General features: G+C 35.0%; 1 protein-coding gene across 4 annotated transcripts in view; it reads left to right on the top strand.

Moving 5' to 3' along the window:
* The window catches only part of LOC138700920 (uncharacterized), a 205283-nt gene that overhangs the window by 44521 nt on the left and 140947 nt on the right, over window positions 1-19815 (top strand). Inside the window, exon 1 of one of the 4 annotated variants that reach the window (XM_069827361.1) lies at window positions 8954-9313. The exons of 2 other annotated variants lie outside the window; for them this stretch is intronic. The gene's annotated coding sequence lies outside the window, so the exon portion shown is untranslated. Of the gene's footprint in view, window positions 1-8953; window positions 9314-14278; window positions 14423-19815 lie in introns of those variants that run through there. One more of the 4 variants, XM_069827370.1, reaches the window with a different exon arrangement.

Genomic DNA, 19815 nt, shown 5'->3' with positions numbered 1-19815 from the left:
ATGTATGTATGTATGTATGTATGTATGTATGTATGTATGTATCCAATGCCTACTCATCTCACTTGTGTGATTCGGTTTCCGCATATTGCGGATAGAAGTATGACACATTTTGAAGTTGTACACCACTTCGGCGGGCCACGCTATGCACAATGTGTAACTGTAGAGAGTTATGTCGTGTACTAGGGTGAGTGTTTGTGTAAGTGTAGTGTAGAGAATGGGTGAGGATGACGATGATGAAGGGAGAAGGGGAAACTCGGTGCCGGCACGTTGCCTACTCCTGTCGAAGAGCACCAAGGGGACCGCCAGGCTTAACGTCCTCGTCCGATGGACAAATCACTATCAACAGTGACATGCCTTCTCTTCATATGTACTGCAGAGAGATTTGAGATTTAACCCAGGCATACTGGTGCACTTTTACACAAAATTTCTGACCTCGCCGGGGCCGGCTAGTCTGGAGGCAGACACGTTACCACAGAGCTAACTCGGCGAAAATGTTCATATTGTTGTGATACATAATGTGGGAATTTAATGACTGTAGGCCACCGGCGTGGCTCAGTCGGTTAAGGCGTTTGCCTGCCGGTCTGAAGTTGCGCTTGGGCGCGGGTTCGATCCCCGCTTGGGCTGATTGCATGGTTGGGTTTTTCCCGAGGTTTTCCCTAACCGTAAGGTGAATGCCAGGTAAGCTATGGTGAATCCTCGGCCTCATCTCGCCAAATACTTTCTCGCTATCACCAATCTCATCGACGCTAAATAACCTCGTAGTTGATACAGCGTCGTTAAATAACCAACTAAAAAAAAGTTACTGTAGGCCTACTACATTTCTGTCGTTTAATTGTGTAACAAACTTTCTTTATTTTTTCGTCAACCTCTTTCTCCTCCACTTTCTGCTTCTAATAATAATAATAATAATAATAATAATAATAATAATAATAATAATAATGAAATTCAAATGACAATCATACCAAAATGGTAAAGATTGTAAGTTTGTCCCTCTTTCTAGCTGACTTTATAAGTGCCAGAAGATATTTATCGAATGCATGGTACTCTGTAAAGAAAACGGTTAGCGCGTCTTGCCGCGAAACCAGGTGGCCTGTGTTCGATTCCCGGTCGGGGCAAGTTACCTGGTTGAGGTTTTTCCGGAGTTTTCCCTCAACCCAATATGAGCAAATGCTGGGTAACTTTCGGTGCTGGACCCCGGACTCATTTCACCGGCCTTATCACCTTCATCTCATTCAGACGCTAAATAACCTAAGATGTTGATAAAGCGTCGTAAAATAATCTACTAAAATAAATAAAATAAAATCCATAACAGTGGTTCACCGTCCTATCCATAGACAACCATTGTACCGAGTGCGATACTTCAAGGGATATGTGCAGGCCTGTCGCAGGAGAAAATAGGATGATAAATGAGAAGTGATGGTGCAAGGTAATTAGGATTGGGGAGAAGTCGGGTCGGTGCCCTTCAAATTCGTACTAACCCAGCATTTGCCTGAAAGGACTTAGGAAACCACGGAAAACCGAAGTCAGGATACTTTTTCGGCGGCGGCGGCGGCGGCGGCGGCGGCGGTGGTGGTGGCGGCGGCGGTGGCGGTGGCGGTGGTGACGATAATATTTATTATTATTAGTAATATCATCATTATCCTTCTTAACCTGTCTATCTGCTAGACCAGATTGCCCTCGTCCGCGAAGAAATGAATATCTTACTCTCTCGGCCGATACATGAACATCGGTAGAGATATTCTTCATTCATTTTTGTAACGTGTTTTATACAGGTATTCTTCATTCATTTTTGTAAAGTGTTTTATACATATAATTAATTATGCTTGTATTTATTAATTTTGTCGAGAGTAATCAGATTTCTACTTATTGTACTTCTTATGGATTCCATGAATAGCAAATTGATATCATGTACCGGTACCGGTTCCCTTTCTGATCTCAATGAAACACTTGGGAACGTGCCAGTTTCAGATCACAACCAGTGAACACGGGAAAACACGCAGCTAGATGGAACCGTTCGATTGGGAAAACGCAGTTTGTATTCCTCAACAGCAGCCAATACATTCCCATCACAAAATCCATAAACGAAAAGCATGTCTGCATATTCACTATACGAATTAAATGTCAAGTGAACGTATATTCAGATGTGGGTTGCGCTGGCGTTGCTGTGCTCAGATGCTACCTATAGCGCGTCAAGTATATAGCCCAGTAGTTTCAGAGTTGTAACCTCCGAAACCGGTTGTGGTGCTAGAGACGTCCAGTCGGAGCGTGAACTTGCTTATGTCTGTGGAAGCACCGGAGCACGCAACGAGTTATAGTGGAGCTCTCCGCTCCGTTTAGGCTGTGTCTGACAACGCTGATATAGCTTATTACCACAGTCTAATACTTACAGTCACGCAACTCATACGTATAAAATATGCCAACATTTGACAGCTGGCGCGACAGTAGCCCTTAGCGGCAGGCAAGTTAAAAGTGTGCACACCACATATGATAACACAACAGTGTGATTCTTATTAATTTTACTTTAGAATCCTAGAAGAATTTCACACGCAGTTAATCTACAAGTTTCAGAAGCTGGGAATAAACGTAATTCTTTCTGCTCCTTACAACTGAATCATGACCCTGTTCACGTATCATGGTTTGAAATAATATAATTGTTCGTACTTCGATGGTTAATTAAATTCATTCCTAAATAGATTTATGAATCATTAGAACTCTATATTTCCTGTGAGAAGAGTCAAAATTAGTAGCTTCAAAATTGTAGGGCATATCTCGTAGGGTACATTGCGTGGTGAACTCCTCTCCCTATTTCCTGAGAAATTAACTATTTTCCATACCGCAAATTGGGGTAAACTCGGCCGCTGAGGTAAACTTGAAAATAAAAAAGGGGAGGATTTAAACCTTAATATGACAGACATTGATTTATGAAGTTCGTTATTTTTCATTTCTTAAGAATCGGTATTTCCTTTATTATTTTGAGTGACAAATAGTGCTGATATTATGGTTTAAATGTTTATGGTAAGTTTAGGCCTACCGCATTTTACATTACATTTCCAGTTTTCACACATAAGCTTAATTTTAACTTATCCTACCTATATAATACGTAATTTACATGCCCTTACTGTGAATATGACGTAGGTGAGAACAAATAAATGAACACAATTTTGTTGAAAAAATTGTGACTTTAATTAACTCAGAAAATGTAGGCCTAATTTTATTTTCAGAGCAGAAGTGGTGTAAGTCAAAATGGGTAATGAGGGTTAAAGTAAACATTCTTTAAAATACAGCGCAAAGTAGCAGTTAATATTGAATTTATTTAAACTATTAGTAGTCAGTGAATAGCACGAAGGATATATTAATTGCTACTTTGTGCTGTATTTTACAGAATATTTACTTTAAACATCATTACCTAATTTTGACTTACACCACTTCTGCTCTGAACGGCTCAAATAATCACTGGGAATGTAAAATCAACACCAATAACAGTCATGCAAAATATTACAGAAAAGATTGCTTTTTATATTAAATTTAAAAAGGCACTTGAGAACTTAATACGTCTGCCACATGAATCTACACCAACACATCAGAAATCTATCGACAAAGTCTGGATTTATTCAAGAAGTGAATATTTTGCAAAAGGATTACAATACTCCATGAATTCTTGAAAAATTAACACCATGATCCCCATTTGAATGCAATATAACGTTCAACTTTTGAAAAATATAAAGAAAAAAAAACACCAATACAAAAATTATGGAATTACTTGCATGAAAACTGTAGATACATTGTCCAAAATCGGAATGGTTACACATTTACACATATGATTTCTGCAAAAAAATAATATACTGTAACAGGTATTTACTTTGTTTTTATTTAAACTCTCCTTCCTGACATACAGATAGGTAACTGATAACTAATAAATGTTTTATAGAACACAATACGTAGGCTACCTACGACGTGCGTTATTGTTTATGACTGAGTTATGATTTTCTCTTGGTCTTTAGGGAATCTGAAGAACGACAAATTCGGAGATTTAAACTTGTTACTGCAATTTTCGTCATTGCACACATTGCCTTTATTCCGATGCATGATTAAAACGTTATTATAACATCTCTCATCACTTTAAAGCACGTGCTGGCTGAACGAGACTATGACCAGTGCCTTGCCTGCCGCTTGGGCGCTGGTGTCGCGAATGTTGGCAGAAAAAGTGTTGAAGTTTAGTGACTGTATGTATTAGACTGTGCTATTACACGGAACCGCAATACGTTCCAGTATTTCTGCCCTTCATTTCTTCCCAAACGTTAAACTTCGGTCATAGGTATATCAGGTTAAATTGATGTAGGTTAACCCAAATTACATCATCCTGAAGTATTTTACATTCCTCCTGAGACTCTCTGTATACAGTTTTCTTGCTAAACGGCCGTCCATTGACATTGCAACGTTTATCGTGTAGCTGTATGTTGCGTTATGAAGTCCCTTTGATATGTTTCTCACCTTTTGTGGACAACGTTCTTTCATATGTACTGTCATAGTTGAATTGACTCTAGTCACAGTTCCAAACATATTCCAGTTGTATATGTTCACTTGCAATGAGAATGTTTCCAATATGGACGACAAAAATAGGTCACAAGATAATTATGATGATGAGATGAAGATGAAGTCCAAGATTCGCTAATATCAACTCATGTTCATTATCATGATTGGATATTTCAACACGAATGAAGATTCTGTATCTGTACCCTATAATATGTTGTGTGCCTTAATTGGTTTTACGATCACCTAAAACATATGTCTGAAAATAATCATTATCATAATTACAAATTATACAAACTAAGGTTGATAAACCCACTGCACCTTCACAAACAGAAATAGGCATTTTTTTTAATAATAAATTATTAACAAATCTACATAAAGAATTTAAAACGTTACTTGGAATAAAAAATATTAATAAAGGTTCCTCATTTATCTTCATCTCTTTATTCTCAATAATTATATTTATTAATTTTCTAGGTTTATTCGGCTATTTCACATTCACATCTAACTTTTAAAAATGCAATTATAAAATTATCTTTAAAAATAATCAACTTATATTAAAATCATGTAGTAGAATTTTAAAGAAAGACAATTTTCCAAGCTTTGGGATGCATTTTTTTAAATCTAATATCAATACTGTATGCTCAGAAATATGGGCTTTAAATGTTGCATAGTGCATAATTTTTAACGAATTTTAACATGCACTGTTTTTAAAACATATGGACTTAGGTGGAAATAAAATACATTGGTTTATTAGACCCATAGAGTTAATAAAAGAAATCTAATCGCAATCAGGCATATGAAAATTTGTTCCATTTTGTGCTATTTGACATGGAATGACACATTTAGAGGCAAGCCCGATAATCACTAGACCAGTGGTTCCCAAAGAGAGGTCGTGTAAGGAGTTGAAGGAGGTCGCGAGATGGTTCACAAAATAATACAAACAAATTTTATTAACATACATTTATTTTGTATTTAGAAACATAAACAACGTTGAACATAATAAAAAAATGTTTCAGTAGTTATAAATTAAAAATATCATTAATGTAATAAATGTGTCTGTTTTTCAGAAAATAGCTTCTTAAATATGAACTCCATATTCCATACACATAATATAATAATTTTCAAATTCAAGAAAATTTCTCGCCTTTGTTTTGATTATGATCATAGACAAGAAATTTATTTTGCATAAATACGAGGTTACAGATGTTATAAACAATTTTAGAACTACGTGTTTTTGTAAGCTCGAGGTATTCTTGCATTCTTTTGATCCAAAACTGGTATTGTATTGATTTGTGTTGTAGTGTATTATATTGTATTGTATTGTATTGTATTGTATTTATTAACATTCCATGGTATTCATACATTGCTTCACAGCTAGAATATGGAACAAGTCAAAAAACTTAATACTACTATAAAATACAGTAGTTGAAATATATACAGAAGAGGTTTACAATATAGACTACTAGTACAACACAAAGTTTTAGTATCAATTTCATGAAGCGTTGGTGAATGTCATGAATTCACCTACAGAATAGAAGGCGTGAAAAATTAAGTACTTCTTTAATTTGGCCGTAAATAATCTTATATTTTGAGTTTCATTTTTTATATCGAGAGGCAGGCTATTAAAAATTTTTACTGCCATATAACGTACTCCTGTTTGATAGCACGATAGACTTGCCGATGGAGTATGGAAGTCATTTTTTGACGCGTATTTATGCTATTTACGCTCTTCGAAAAAAGTTTAGTTTAAACTTTCCAACATATGCACATATTTCAATGAGTTTTTTCTTCATGTTTTCTGGAATTTCAGCCAGTTGAAAAAAAGTGTCTAGAATATGGATTCACTATCCGTCACTGACGTAATTGTTTTGAGCTTTTTTTTTTTTTTTTTCGGAAAATACTCAAAAAGCTGTTGTTTAAAATTGTAGAAGCTTAATAGCTTGTTGGCAAAAACGAACTCAACATTTGTCTATCATATGCAGCTACATTTTCCATGAGTTCTTTAATACATTGAAATGAATGACATTTCTTCTTGTCAGGATATTGACCAGAAATCAAGTTTTTTTTATAAATCCGCTGATTGTATCCCTGACTGTTATATTAATATCTTGGCCTTGCAAACTACTATTCAAGGTGTTTAAGGTGATACAATACTGAAAATAGTCGAATTTTGACAAATGTTATATGTTTTTTTTTATTTTCGCGCTAAAAATGTACGGTTTCTTAATTATAAGTATACTTTTATATAATTGGTAGAAGTTGTGTTACTGTACGAGTTACGTGTAACCAAAACTTTAAATGTAATTATCTCAAAAAATAAATTTTCTGCGTTTTCAACCACAAGTTTTCATTTTATTTATCAGTGGTTAAACCTAGAGTGATGAAACTTGGCATACTTATTCATTAATACCTGTGTTGTGAAATGGAGCATTTGATTGATTGTACTCAGCATAGTTTTATTGCTAGAGAATTATACGTAAAGAAGTATAATTTTTTTTATTAATGTTTGAATATTGAAGAAATTATATATATATATATATATATATATATATATATATATATATATATATATATATTTTACAAATGAACAAATTAGAGTAGGGCATTACTAGTGCTCCATTGCACAATATGCAATGTTACCTTGAAGAAAAAATTAGATTAACAAAAAAATTTTTTTAGAAATAGGATGTTCACTAATAATAAGAAATTAAAAAAAAATACGTCTAATTTTTTTTATGTTTATATGTAGACCTACATTCATTAAAAATTTCATTAGCGCATCGTCTGATGTTAAAAATATGAGTAAGGAAGATCAATCTAGGAAACCAAAGAGAATTGGGAGATAGGTTTGCAATATTCCAATTTCTTGCCTTGCATGTACCGGTATAATAAAGGTTATGCTTTTAACCATAAAGCTTTTTCAACACCTTACTCCACGAAAGCCGTCTTACTTTCGTATGATAAAGAATATATTCATATAACGAACCCATACCTCTGATTGAGAATTTGGCTGATATGTACATCTACTATCAGGCAGTAGCCTGACGATATGTGTCAGAAAAAGAACAATTGTTTGTATGCATATGAAGTCTTATTAGTGTAATATGTAGCTAATCGGCGATGTAGGTCTATGCAATGGAGGGGGAAAGGAACTGACCACCCTACCCCAATATCTCCTGGCCTAGTTGCCTCATGAATGATGTCTTGTTGGGGTCACTTGTGGAGTCCAGACCTGTCTTCGGACAGTTGACTGAACAACAACGACGATCCCATATCTTGACAGATTTTTCAGAAAAATACGAGTTTGCAAAGCTCTTCCTTTGATGAAATTGACCATTTTGTATTGAAAATTACCGCAGCGCCATGGTGGTAGGCTAATAGTTTGAAGTATTATAAATGATGTTTACTTAATATTTCGTATCATTGTTACATCATATATTTCTATTTTTATTGTTCTTTGGGTCCCGCGCCGTGGCGTCGTGGTCTAAGGCATCCTGCCTAGGACTCGCGTTACGGAATGCACGCTGGTTCGAGTCCTCATGGGGGTAGAAATTTTCTCATGAAATTTCGGCCAGTGTATGGGACCGGTGCCCACCCAGTATCGTGATGCACTTGGGGAGCTACAATAGGTAGCGAAATCCGGTTACGCAAACCAGCTATAACGGCTGGGGGCTCATCGTGCTAATCACACGATACCTCCATTCTGGTTGGATGATAGTCCACCTCTGTTTCGGCATGTGGCCGTGAGGTCAGCAGCCGGCTGGTCGGTCTTGGCCCTTCGTGGGCTGGAGCGCCACGGATTATTATTATTATTATTATTATTATTATTATTATTATTATTATTATTATTATCATCATTATGTCGTTCTTTGGATGGTATCCAATGGTTTTAAGTAAAATTATCGTCATTTTCTACTTTACAAGAATTTGTATTTTTCGAATTGCGTTAAATACCGGTACGGTAGTTGCAGTGTGAGGGGGGGGGGGAAATAACAAAAAAGAGTCTCATCCAAAAGTGGGTCGCGTTTTCAAAAAGTTTGGGAACCACTGCACTAGACCATCGCAGTAAACTTAATTCTGTGTATTAATTACTTAGAAATACGACTTTTCTTTCTTTCGCTGCCATTAAACATCAGACTCTCGTGAAGGCTTCCCCTCAAACATGTGTATTTTCTTCTATTAACAACTCCCGAGCTGAACGTATTTTTATCAAAGCAAACACTATATCGAATCTGTGAAAACTGTAAAAGTTACCTCTTTATTGAAGAGACAAAAATGTAAATATTAATCAGATGTTGTGACGTCAGAAACCCACGGCGTCTAACGGAATACGAAGGTTTCTCCTTCCTACGACATGGTTCTATTATTGGGCCGAACCCCTACCGATACTCGGTGCGGCATTACGTAGATGGGAGTCATGCACCTCTCTACACTCAGTCATCGCTCTGGAAATATTAGTTCTTTGTAGATATAATCTATACTTCAGTGTTGCGCAATTTTAATTCATAACTCCTTAGTCATTAAAGCCTTTTTTAGCTTTGTCTAGACTTGAGGACAGTTCAGTTGTGTAGCAAGCACTTGTGCCGGAATGTCATAGTGACCAGTAGCTTTGGATACTTAAGATTTCTATGTATGCTTTGCTCAAATTATGACTGAAATTTTTTATTAATGAACTTCAGTAATTTGTGCTGTGTTGGATTGTGTGCTAATAAGTTATTTCATTAGTATACCTCCTTGAAGTGATATTCAGAAGATCGAAATAATCTCCACCGAACTTGAAGTAAGTAAATGTTTTCATAGTTAACTTACAGTATTATTTATATAATATTTTTCTTTGGATTATTTGCGTATAAGTGAAAGTTCAGCGTATGTTTTGCACGGTTACGTTAAATATTTATTATGCATGTCAGTTATTGATTAGTGTTTCTCGGTCATTTGTGAACAACTGAGACAGAACACGGAAGACTGGTTAAATTCCAGCACTCTCTCTAGCGTAACGTTATTTCAGCTCGTTGTTTATCTTCCCATTGCAATGAGTATAATATCAATGATACTTCGTAATTACTGCTTGAGTACATAGGCCTACGTACTTCTGTTAAATATATTCCATACATTGGCATCAAAATTAGCGAAATGTGTTGTTAAATTTAATTCAGTTTGAAACGCAATAAAATGTTTAATTCTGTAAAATTGCTTAAGATTTTATACAAATTTTGGAACGTTAATAAGCAGTTAGCTCAGCCACTTTATAATACTTATGTCAATACTGTATATCGTCGGTTTACAAGCAAAACACATTAAGTAAAAAAATTGTACTTCTGAAAAAAATGCGTTTGAAAGTTCTTCACAAAACTGAATCCTAATTCTCAAAATATTATTTTTAGTAAGTTGTTTCTTTATTTCATTTTCAATTCTAAATATATGCACATAGATTATGGGCACTATATGTACGGCTTTTTCTCAGAAATAATATTTTTGACTTAATGTCTTTTGCTTGAAAACCTACGATATGATAAATAATGTAAATTGCTGTTATTTAATCTAGCAGCGTTGTTTGCGGAAGTAATTCGCGCCCCGATGACTAGTAACCTAATTGGACGTTCCTTGGCGTTTACTCATAGTTCCAATGTGCCTGAATACGGAATGGGCTTTAGCTTAAAATCATATCTTCTCATATTTGAGATTTTGTTTCATATATTCTGAAAGGAAAGGAATATGCCGGCGTCTAATTTGTAATTACAACTCCGAGACTGCGTTCCCACTGAAAACTTGAATTACAAATAATATTATATTGGTAACCTGATAACCGTCGTCAGTTTATTTCTTAAGATTCGTCGGTAAATAATTTTTTTCTGTTTGTGAAGATGCAGTGGGTTTATCAACCTTAGTTTCTATAATCTGTAATTACGATAATGCTTATTTTCAGATATATGTTGTAGATGCTCGTAAAATCAATTAAGTCACACAACATATTATAGAGTACAGATACAGAAATAAAATGTTGAGCTCCCTTATTGTATGTTTCGCTTACAACACACTGCGGATGTGCAGGAAACATGAGCCCCTGTATATATATACCACTTGTGGACAGTCGTGCGAAATTGTTGCCTCCATACAAGTGGACTCCCATCAAAACTGGCTCCAAATTTTAATCTCGTATCTGTACTCGTATACCGTGCATACGCCCTACTTAATGAAAATCGTTCCTAATAACTGACAGTTTAAGAAATGTCAAATATGTTTTATCAACGCATTATGTAGGCTGTAATATACTGTATATAGGTTATTGTAGATACTGAATGAAAATGCTAATAATTGACAATAACTTACGAAATGCCAAATCCAGTGTTTTTATCAACGCAATTTGTATGTATGACTGTATGTATGTATTTGAAGTTATATATGTATGTACGCATGTATCCATGTATTTGAAGTTATACATACATACATACATACATGCATACATACATACTGTACATAGTGTTTTGCCAAATGGCAGGTCTTTTACTGCAAACTCAGCATTCTTCAATCTTCACTATTTTCCGTCTTTCTCTTAGTCTGCGCATATGATCCATATACGGCAGCCGTGGCGAGAACGTGATTCGCGAGACATTGTGGCTCGCAGTGATAGCTGTGCATTTCGCTTGCTTTTAACCTTCGCCAACCCGCACCCTCTCACTCACTGGAGTCAAACTCCGTTCCATTTGTATTTGTCTCTGACCTGCGAGTGGCATATGTCTCTCTCGAAACCATGTACGAAAGTTCCAAGTAGGATGGGAGGACGCATTTATTTGCTGTCAATATGATGAGAATATTAAATGTATGATTTGTTCACAAGTATTACGAGGTAAACGGTTGTATAACATAAAACGGCATTATACTACATGTTACTGATGAAACATTAAAAGGTTAAATGTTATTGTTATCATCATCATCATCATCATCATCATCCTTTGTACGTCGACTCTTTTTCAGCAGACATACGAACAATGCGATTAGCTCTTCAATTTGAACTCACTGATTTACTATGTGATGTCAAATGAAAGCTAGATGTAAGGACTTGACAAATGTTGAACTTTCAAATCTTTGTCAAAAAATAAATATCCGAAGCTTCGTTCTTTTGCTTGCTCTGTTGAAGCCATGTTCGCTACAACTTACGTTTGTGAAAAATTATTTTCAACAATTAAAATAGTAAAAACCAAATTTAGATCACGACTGACAGACAAATACCTTCGTGATCAACTACGACTGGCAGTAAGTGACATAATTCCTGATTTTGAAACTTTGCCGCCGAGACATTCTGAAGACAGTTAATTTTAGGTTGTGATATTGTTCATTAATTATTGTTCATTGCTTTCTTCGTTACACATACTAAACATTAGTTTGTAGCCTTGTACTGTATAAAATTATGTTTAAGTGCTTGACGTAAGGAAAATGAAAATCCGTTAATAAGTCAGACAGTTGCTTGACTTCCCCTTCGGTTGTCCGCCTTCCTCCATAGGTGCTATGCACGTTGCAGGTTACACAGTGGCTCGGCGCACGATTACATTTTCGCCACCGCTGATATACGGTATTGTAATGTTGTCTATCATCTGATATCATCTCCTGCCCTAACTCTTCTCCCGTTCACAATTCCTTCCAGTGCATCCTTCAGCAGACAGTTTCTTCTTAGTCAGTAGCCTAACCAATTCCTTTTTCTTTTTTCTGATAAATTTCGGCATCATTATTTCTTCAACCAGGTAACTTGTCCATTCGAACCTGGGCCACCTGGTTTCGCGGTCATACTTACGCGCCAACCGTTACTCCACATAGTTTCATTTCTTATTCTGTCCATTTCACATGCTCCATTCTTCTCCATATCCACATTTCAAATGATTCTAGTTGTTTCTCTTCACGTCATAATAATGTCCATGTTTCTGCCCCATACGATGCTACACTCCACACAAAGCGCTTCACTAGTCTCTTCCTCAGTTCTTTTTCCAGAGGTCCGCAGAAGATGTTTTTTTTTTTCTATTAAAAGCTTTCTTTGCATTGCTGTCCTCCTTTTCACTTCCTGCCATCAGCTCATGTTACTGCTTATAGTACCGCTATTTTCCATAACTATGGTCCTGGAACACAGCTATGGTTCACGATACAACCATTCAAATTTTATACTCCATAACGCAGTACCTCGTTTATCTATATTTTTGTTGTACTGTAGTTTGAAGTCAAGTCACTGCAGCTATCTACGAACGGTCTATGTTACTTCTACAATGTTCTTTGAATGGTTGTATCGTGTACCATACTTGTGTTCCAGGACCATAGTTATGGAAAATGACGGTACTTCAAGTATTTGAAACTGTGCACTTGCTCTACAGCCTCATTTAGTATTCGTACGTTTACCTTGTTTAGTTTTCCTCCGACAACCATGGTCTTCGTCTTGTTTGCATTTATCTTCATCTCATACTGCTCACAGCTGCCATTTAGCTCCACTAGCATATCCCTTAGTGTCTTCTTTTCTGCTAACAACGCTATATCATCAGCAAATCTTATGATATTCTGTAAATGAGAAGTTATTTATAAATATCTATTCACAGATAGGATACTCCTATACACTGTGTCCCAAAAGTCGAGGTGAGGTTTCAGCGTGTTATATTTTTTGAATGAATAGGGGCAGAAATGTAATTGTGCCAGATGAAAATAAAACTCTCAGAGTTTTTAATATCTTTAAGTTTGAGGCACTGAAGGAAACAAAAGTCTGTAACATTCGAACAAATGCAATAATTTTCATTGTTACAATTAATAATACAAGATGGATGTCCAAAGAAAAGTGCAATGTGTTTTATGGCTGGCAAATTTTGAATCTGTGAACTCGTGTACGATGTGAATTTCGTCGCTTATTTAATTGAGAACCACCACACGAGAATAGCATTCGTCGTTGGGATAGACCGTTAAAAGAGACTTGAAGTCTATTGGAGAAAAAGCGTACTGGAAGACCGTCGACAAAATGATGAAACGGTATTAGCCATCCGAAGAGCATTAATTTATTGTTCAGAGTCCAAAGAAATCAATTCGTAAATGTGCCTGACAATTAGGACTTCCAAAAACAACAGTTCATATAGCTTTAAAGAAACGTCATATGACTCCTTATAAACTTCAATTGGTACATGCACTTCGTCAAGATGATATCACAGAAGATATGAATTTGTTGTGGATGTGCTTAATGAGTCACAGATTCAAATTTTGCCAGTCACGAAACACATTGCACTTTTCTTTGGACATCCATCTTGTATAATTAATTGTACCTACCAATGAAAATTATTGAATTTGTTCGATTATTACCATCTTTTGTTTCTTTCAATGCCTCAAACTTACAGACGAAAAGCTTTGAGAATTTTATCGTTTTATTTTCATCTGACACCAATATTACATTTCTACCTCTATGCATTCAAAAAATATAATCCTTTGAAACTCCACCATGATCTTTGGGACACGTGTATTACAATACATTAGTGATATTAAAACCAATTCACTGCTTTGCTACTATATATTTTTTTTTAAGTTACTGAATTGTTACATTATATTATGTTGCTAACATAATATTGTAGTTGCTCTCAGCTATTTCTGTGAAAAAGGGAAAGTGGTCTATATAAAATACGTTGATAATTGTTTACCGCTAAAACACGTATTAACTTGTTCTCCCCCCTTCCACCGAGAGAACAGCAGCACGGTGACTTTGAGATTTTCATGCCTTTTACCTACAGTATCTCTTGTCCCATCATCGTAAAAATGTGCAAGTCACTACGTACACGCAACCATAGTCACTCTGTCTCGTCGTCAATATTGCTGACTACTGTACACTCAGGAAAGTTGGTGTTATCGCTGTTCTGTGTTTTCGAAAGTTTGAAAGGTAAGAAAAAGTACCAACTTCTCAGATTATCAATGAAATGAAATATCGCGTTGTAATTTATATTAATGAAAGACATTATGACCTATAAAGGACAAGTTGGCGTTTTAACTTATTGTTAAACTTGTATTATTTTAGTTTTGATATTGTGTATCATTTGCTATTAGCGAATAAGAAATTAATCGCGTAAATTAATGTTCGACATTGTGTCGTAGAATCCATTCATTAAAATACAAATAATGCTAACGAACCCATTCGTCAGTGCTTTGTATTCAAGGTTACGAATCACAGCTGGGGAATTGAGGTTATGTAATTTTATTGCCGCGGTTATGAAACAGTGTGCCTGTAAATTGTAACATTAACTTCAGTGCTGCTTCTGAATTGTTTGTAATCACAATTATCATTATCACAAATATATATATATATATATATATATGAGTTCACACATGTGGAGTAACGGTTGGCGCGTATGACCGCGAAACCAGGTGGCCCAGGTTCGAATCTCGGTCGGGACAAGTTACTTGGTTGAGGTTTCTTCCGGGGTTTTCCTCAACCCAGTTATGAGCAAATGCTGGGTAACTTTCGGTGCTGGACTCCTGATATATTTCACCGGCATTATCACCTTCATATCATTCAGACGCTAAATAACCTTAGATGATACAGCGTCGTAAAATAACCCAATAAAAAATATATATGTTGTGATATATATCGCACTTCCAGTAAAATACTATCGTATGTAGAAAATCACATATTACTGTCGTAAACAATTTCTCACACTATTTTATCGATTGGAGGTATGAAATTCTAATAATAAAATAGTAAATTTTCAAAGTTTTGGTACCTATTTATTAAAATACAGGGACATCATTTTATTTTTACTAACATTTTAAATATTAATCTGGCTATACCTTTCTATTAACGACTGAAACAGGAAACACCGTTTGCTACCCTTCCACGACTGGAGTAGGTATAGGAGGGAAGAAAAGTAGTTCATCCATTTACGTAAACTAGGAAATATCGCAATTTGGAGTTTGATAATTTTCATTACGTTTTTATTTAATCAAAATACAGTACTGTATTAACAATGAGTGTTTTTACTCACGAATTGAGCTATCCATTCGGACGTACTCATTATGCATTGTATATTGTACTGTTACAGCACATTAGCGTACAATATAGAGAATGAAGTTAAATTGAAACTTATCATAATATGGATATTTAAACACATTTTTGAAAATGGTGGCCATTCATTTCGATACAGGCCTCAGTTCTTTTGTGCATATTATCACACTATAGACTATTGTACCTAATTCCAATTATCAGTTTCGTCCTTCGTACGAATAACTCATGTTGAAATAATTCTGTACCTACTCTATAAAAGAGTACCTTACGTATTGTAAATTCAATCTTCACTTCTGTCCGATCCGAAAAGATAAAATTACTCAGAAATGCTATCTACTGTCCGTTCAAGTGGTTTTGTCGCAGGGTCGTAGAAAGGGGGGGGGGATCACGTGACAGTTAATTACTTAACGAGGCCCTTTTATTTAAGTTATTTTAAACACTTGTGTAATATTACGTAGACGTCCAATTCCTAACAGAAATTAATGTTTTCAGAAAAGAGCTAAGATAGCCCAGCTACTAGACTTTACAGAGGAGCGAACAGAAGCAGGTGGGGGAAATCGGGATGCGACGTAGGCAAACGGACGACAGTACCTGTGCGAAAATATGATTCAATATTGAAAACTCTTTCGTCACTGGAAAACGCGAACATATTTTGTTGGAACGTACTGTACTCACTCAGTACTGCTTACGCGCCCTCGGCTCTGTGTCGTGAACGGTTGGAAGTTTTGCTAGTAGAAGGGGTGGGAGTGAAGTACATTAAAAAACTCAGGTACAATAAAAATTGAAGTAAAAATAAAATGATGTCCCTGTATTTTTACAGCAGTATTTCACTTGGAAATAGCATATCTTTACAAATCACAGTTTTCGAGTTTTACGACAGTATTTTACTGTGAGTGATATACGATATGATATATGATTTTTTTAAATTACATTGTATGTATTATTTAACGACGATCCCAACTGCCGAGGTTATATCAGCATCGTCAGTGTGCCAGAATTTTGTCCCGCAGGACTTAGGCTCATGTCAGTAGATTTACTGGCATGTAAAAGAAGTCCTGCCAGTAAATCTACTGACATGAGCCTGTCTCATTTAAGCACTTAAATGCCATCGAACCCGCAACCTCGGGCACGGAAGGCGAACACGCTACCAACTGCACCACCCAGGCCGACGATAAGATATTATATTATGATGTGATATATGATACATGATATATATATATATATATGATATAATATGATATATGCCACGTACGCAGATAAGTAAATAAGTATAAATCAATTAAAATTTAACAGCGAATCTTACGTCGATGACCTCAGGGCTCCTGAAATGCAATAACATACTATATATATATATATATATATATATATATATATATATATATATAGCGAATAATATAATTAAGTGGATTTTATATACGTCTTGGATTGTTCTTTGTTGTTCATTTTAATTTGTGTTATATTTTTACTCAGAAAAAAATATGTACTACATGATGATGTAAAGCGTAGACCAGTGACGTTAAAGCACGTGCATTTTTCTGGCTTTGACGTCGTGCGCGGGCATCAAGCGCTAAGTATGAAAGAGGAAGAATTATGTACAATATGTACAGGGACATCATTTTATTTTTACTTGCATTTTTATTGTACCTGCATTTCTGAATGTACTTCACTCCCACCCCTTCACTAATGTCCTTGCTCCCGTCAGACACACAAATCAAGAAACGATAAATTCAATTTCAGAGAATATGCTTCAAAATGTTTTTAATAATATGCGTAAAGAATTGAAGCCTGCATTGTAATGAACGGCAACCATTTTCAGCAACTTGTTTAAAAATTCAGATTAGCTTTTTTTGAATTGAGGTAGCTAGAAGCAAAGGAATGCTAGTGACATTTGTAATAACATGAGTTAAGTGCATCCAGCGTAAGCTAAAGTATCTAAAATTTTAGTGGCAAAGGGATATTTTAATCGCATCACACATTAAAATTTAAATAAAAATTTCACCGATTTTACGAAAGCTTAAATATTTAAACCCCATTTTCTCAAAAGTAACTTAAGTGCACTTACAGCCCTTTACTTATGACCCCCTCAATTTAAGTGCACTCTCTATATTGTATGTTAACACCAATAATTAATATGCTAAATAAAGTTGACATTACATAACGAACATAGCCGCCTGAAAAGTTGAGTTTTTGAAAAAAAAAAAAAAAATGTTACTACTCTACTGTATTTTGATAAATTCCGTAAAAGTGATGATCAAACTGAAAATCGTAATATCGTATTTCCCTACAACATAAATGGATACATTACTTTTCTCTCCTCCTATACCTAGTAAAATGATTTGTTTACATATTGCACTAGTAACATCAAACTCCTGTAATGGAAGGGGGCAACAGTGTTTCCGAGTATAGCCAGGTAAATGTTAAAAATGTTGGTAAAAATAAAGTGATGTCCCTGTATATGAATAAGCAGCCTGTTGGATTAAGAAAATAGTGGTGCACAAACTTCAAACGGAATGTGAACTTTTATATCGTTATTTTTATATGACTTCTTTCTGTTCGATATTTTATTTATTGTCTGTAAAACAAAAGTACTAACACCAGTTTCTTAATATTGCACTTATGGTTTAATTGTTAATAATATAATAAAGAGTTACGAAGGAATATTCACATAAATTCCATAAGAGTAAAATTATACTATACTAAGTGAATGAAATAAATCATTCATAAAGAAAGTGATATTTCAAAGAAAGGGATTGAGTATTACGTGGTAAGTTGGAATTGATATTGATGGTATCTTTAGCCTTATAAAAGTAATCACTAAACTAATCAAAACAATATTATAGTACAAAGTAAAGTTACCTAGGTATATGTTTTAACTGTAATATTACATAAGGAAACTCTTATCGCATTTTGCTTTTAAGGTGATATTTGTGCGCAACTTCTTATCATCAGAATATTAAATTGTTTTCTCAAATTCTGCTGAAACTATAGAGCTGATGTTTTACCAACACATGGGCACATCTGAGCCTTTCAGAACAGAAGTGGTGTAAGTCAAAAATGGGTAATGAGGGTTAAAGTAAACATTCTGTAAAATACAGCGCAAAGTAGTAATTAATATTCAATTTATTTAAACTATTAGTAGTCAGTGGATAGCAAGAAAGACATATTAATTGCTACTTTGCTCTATATTTTACAGAATTTTTACTTTAAACCTCATTACCCAATTTTGACTTACACCACTTTTACTCTGAACGGCTCATCTTTTGTTTATGATTTAACAGTAGTTGCTTTGTTAATTCATTTCCTTACAAACTTTTTTCATGCGAATATTTTCCAAATTTTCAATACATTATCTTCTATATTACGTATTTACGCTATATTAGATTTACGAAAACATTGTTTCAGTACCTGTAAGGCTACTAAATAAACATATCTGAAAATTTCACTTTTCTATAAAAAAAAGTTGAGAGAATATTAATTTTGAATAAAAAGCAAACTTCTAAAAAATAAGCATTAAAATTAAAACTTACATTCTTATCTACTCTTCTCAGACGAATATAAAAATGAATATGGATACAGTTTTAATAAGTTCGCTTCCCTTTATTCATTGAATCAGTGCTGGCCATCCTTCGACCAAGCGGCATATACTACATCTTTCGTCTGTCTCTTTCCTTTCCGCTGTAAAGCGCTCAGGCTCTCCTGAGCTCTAAAGCGCGCGCCTGCTCCTATGGGCATCAGTTGACATGACTGGTGTAGACTGTAGATTAATTACTATGTCTGATATAGTGTCACAAAACCAAGTGAGAGGAACCTGTAAATATTTTAAGTATGATCATGTTAATTTCGTAACTCCTCTTCTGCTACCAAATAACAGTAGGCCTAATGACTAGACTTCGAAGCCGAGGCACATTTACTCTGAAGTTAAAGTACACACAGAATAATACACTGTTTACAAAGCAGCTGGCATAGTAGTCTCTCTCCTCATATACAGATCATGTCGGTTAAATAGGGCTTTTGCAATACAGGCCGAGCAAAGGAAAAAATTAAACATTCGCCTGAAGGACAAACGTAAATATTGTTGATCAGAATATACTGTATTTCCTCTCGAGTATGGGAACGTAATATTTTTCTTAGGCCTATAACAGTTATAACATCATATCATATATCATATTTTATTCAATTTCCCTATCGTTCTGTTAAAAAATATATATTATCTTTAAATTTTCGTGTAACATCTATGGTTTTGTATCTGCTCTATTCATCGTTGGCAACTCGCG

Source organism: Periplaneta americana, chromosome 1 (assembly GCF_040183065.1).
Source record: "Periplaneta americana isolate PAMFEO1 chromosome 1, P.americana_PAMFEO1_priV1, whole genome shotgun sequence".
NCBI lineage: Eukaryota > Metazoa > Arthropoda > Insecta > Blattodea > Blattidae > Periplaneta > Periplaneta americana.
Note: the sequence above shows the minus strand (reverse complement) of the source record. Positions and strands in the feature narration are given on the sequence as shown.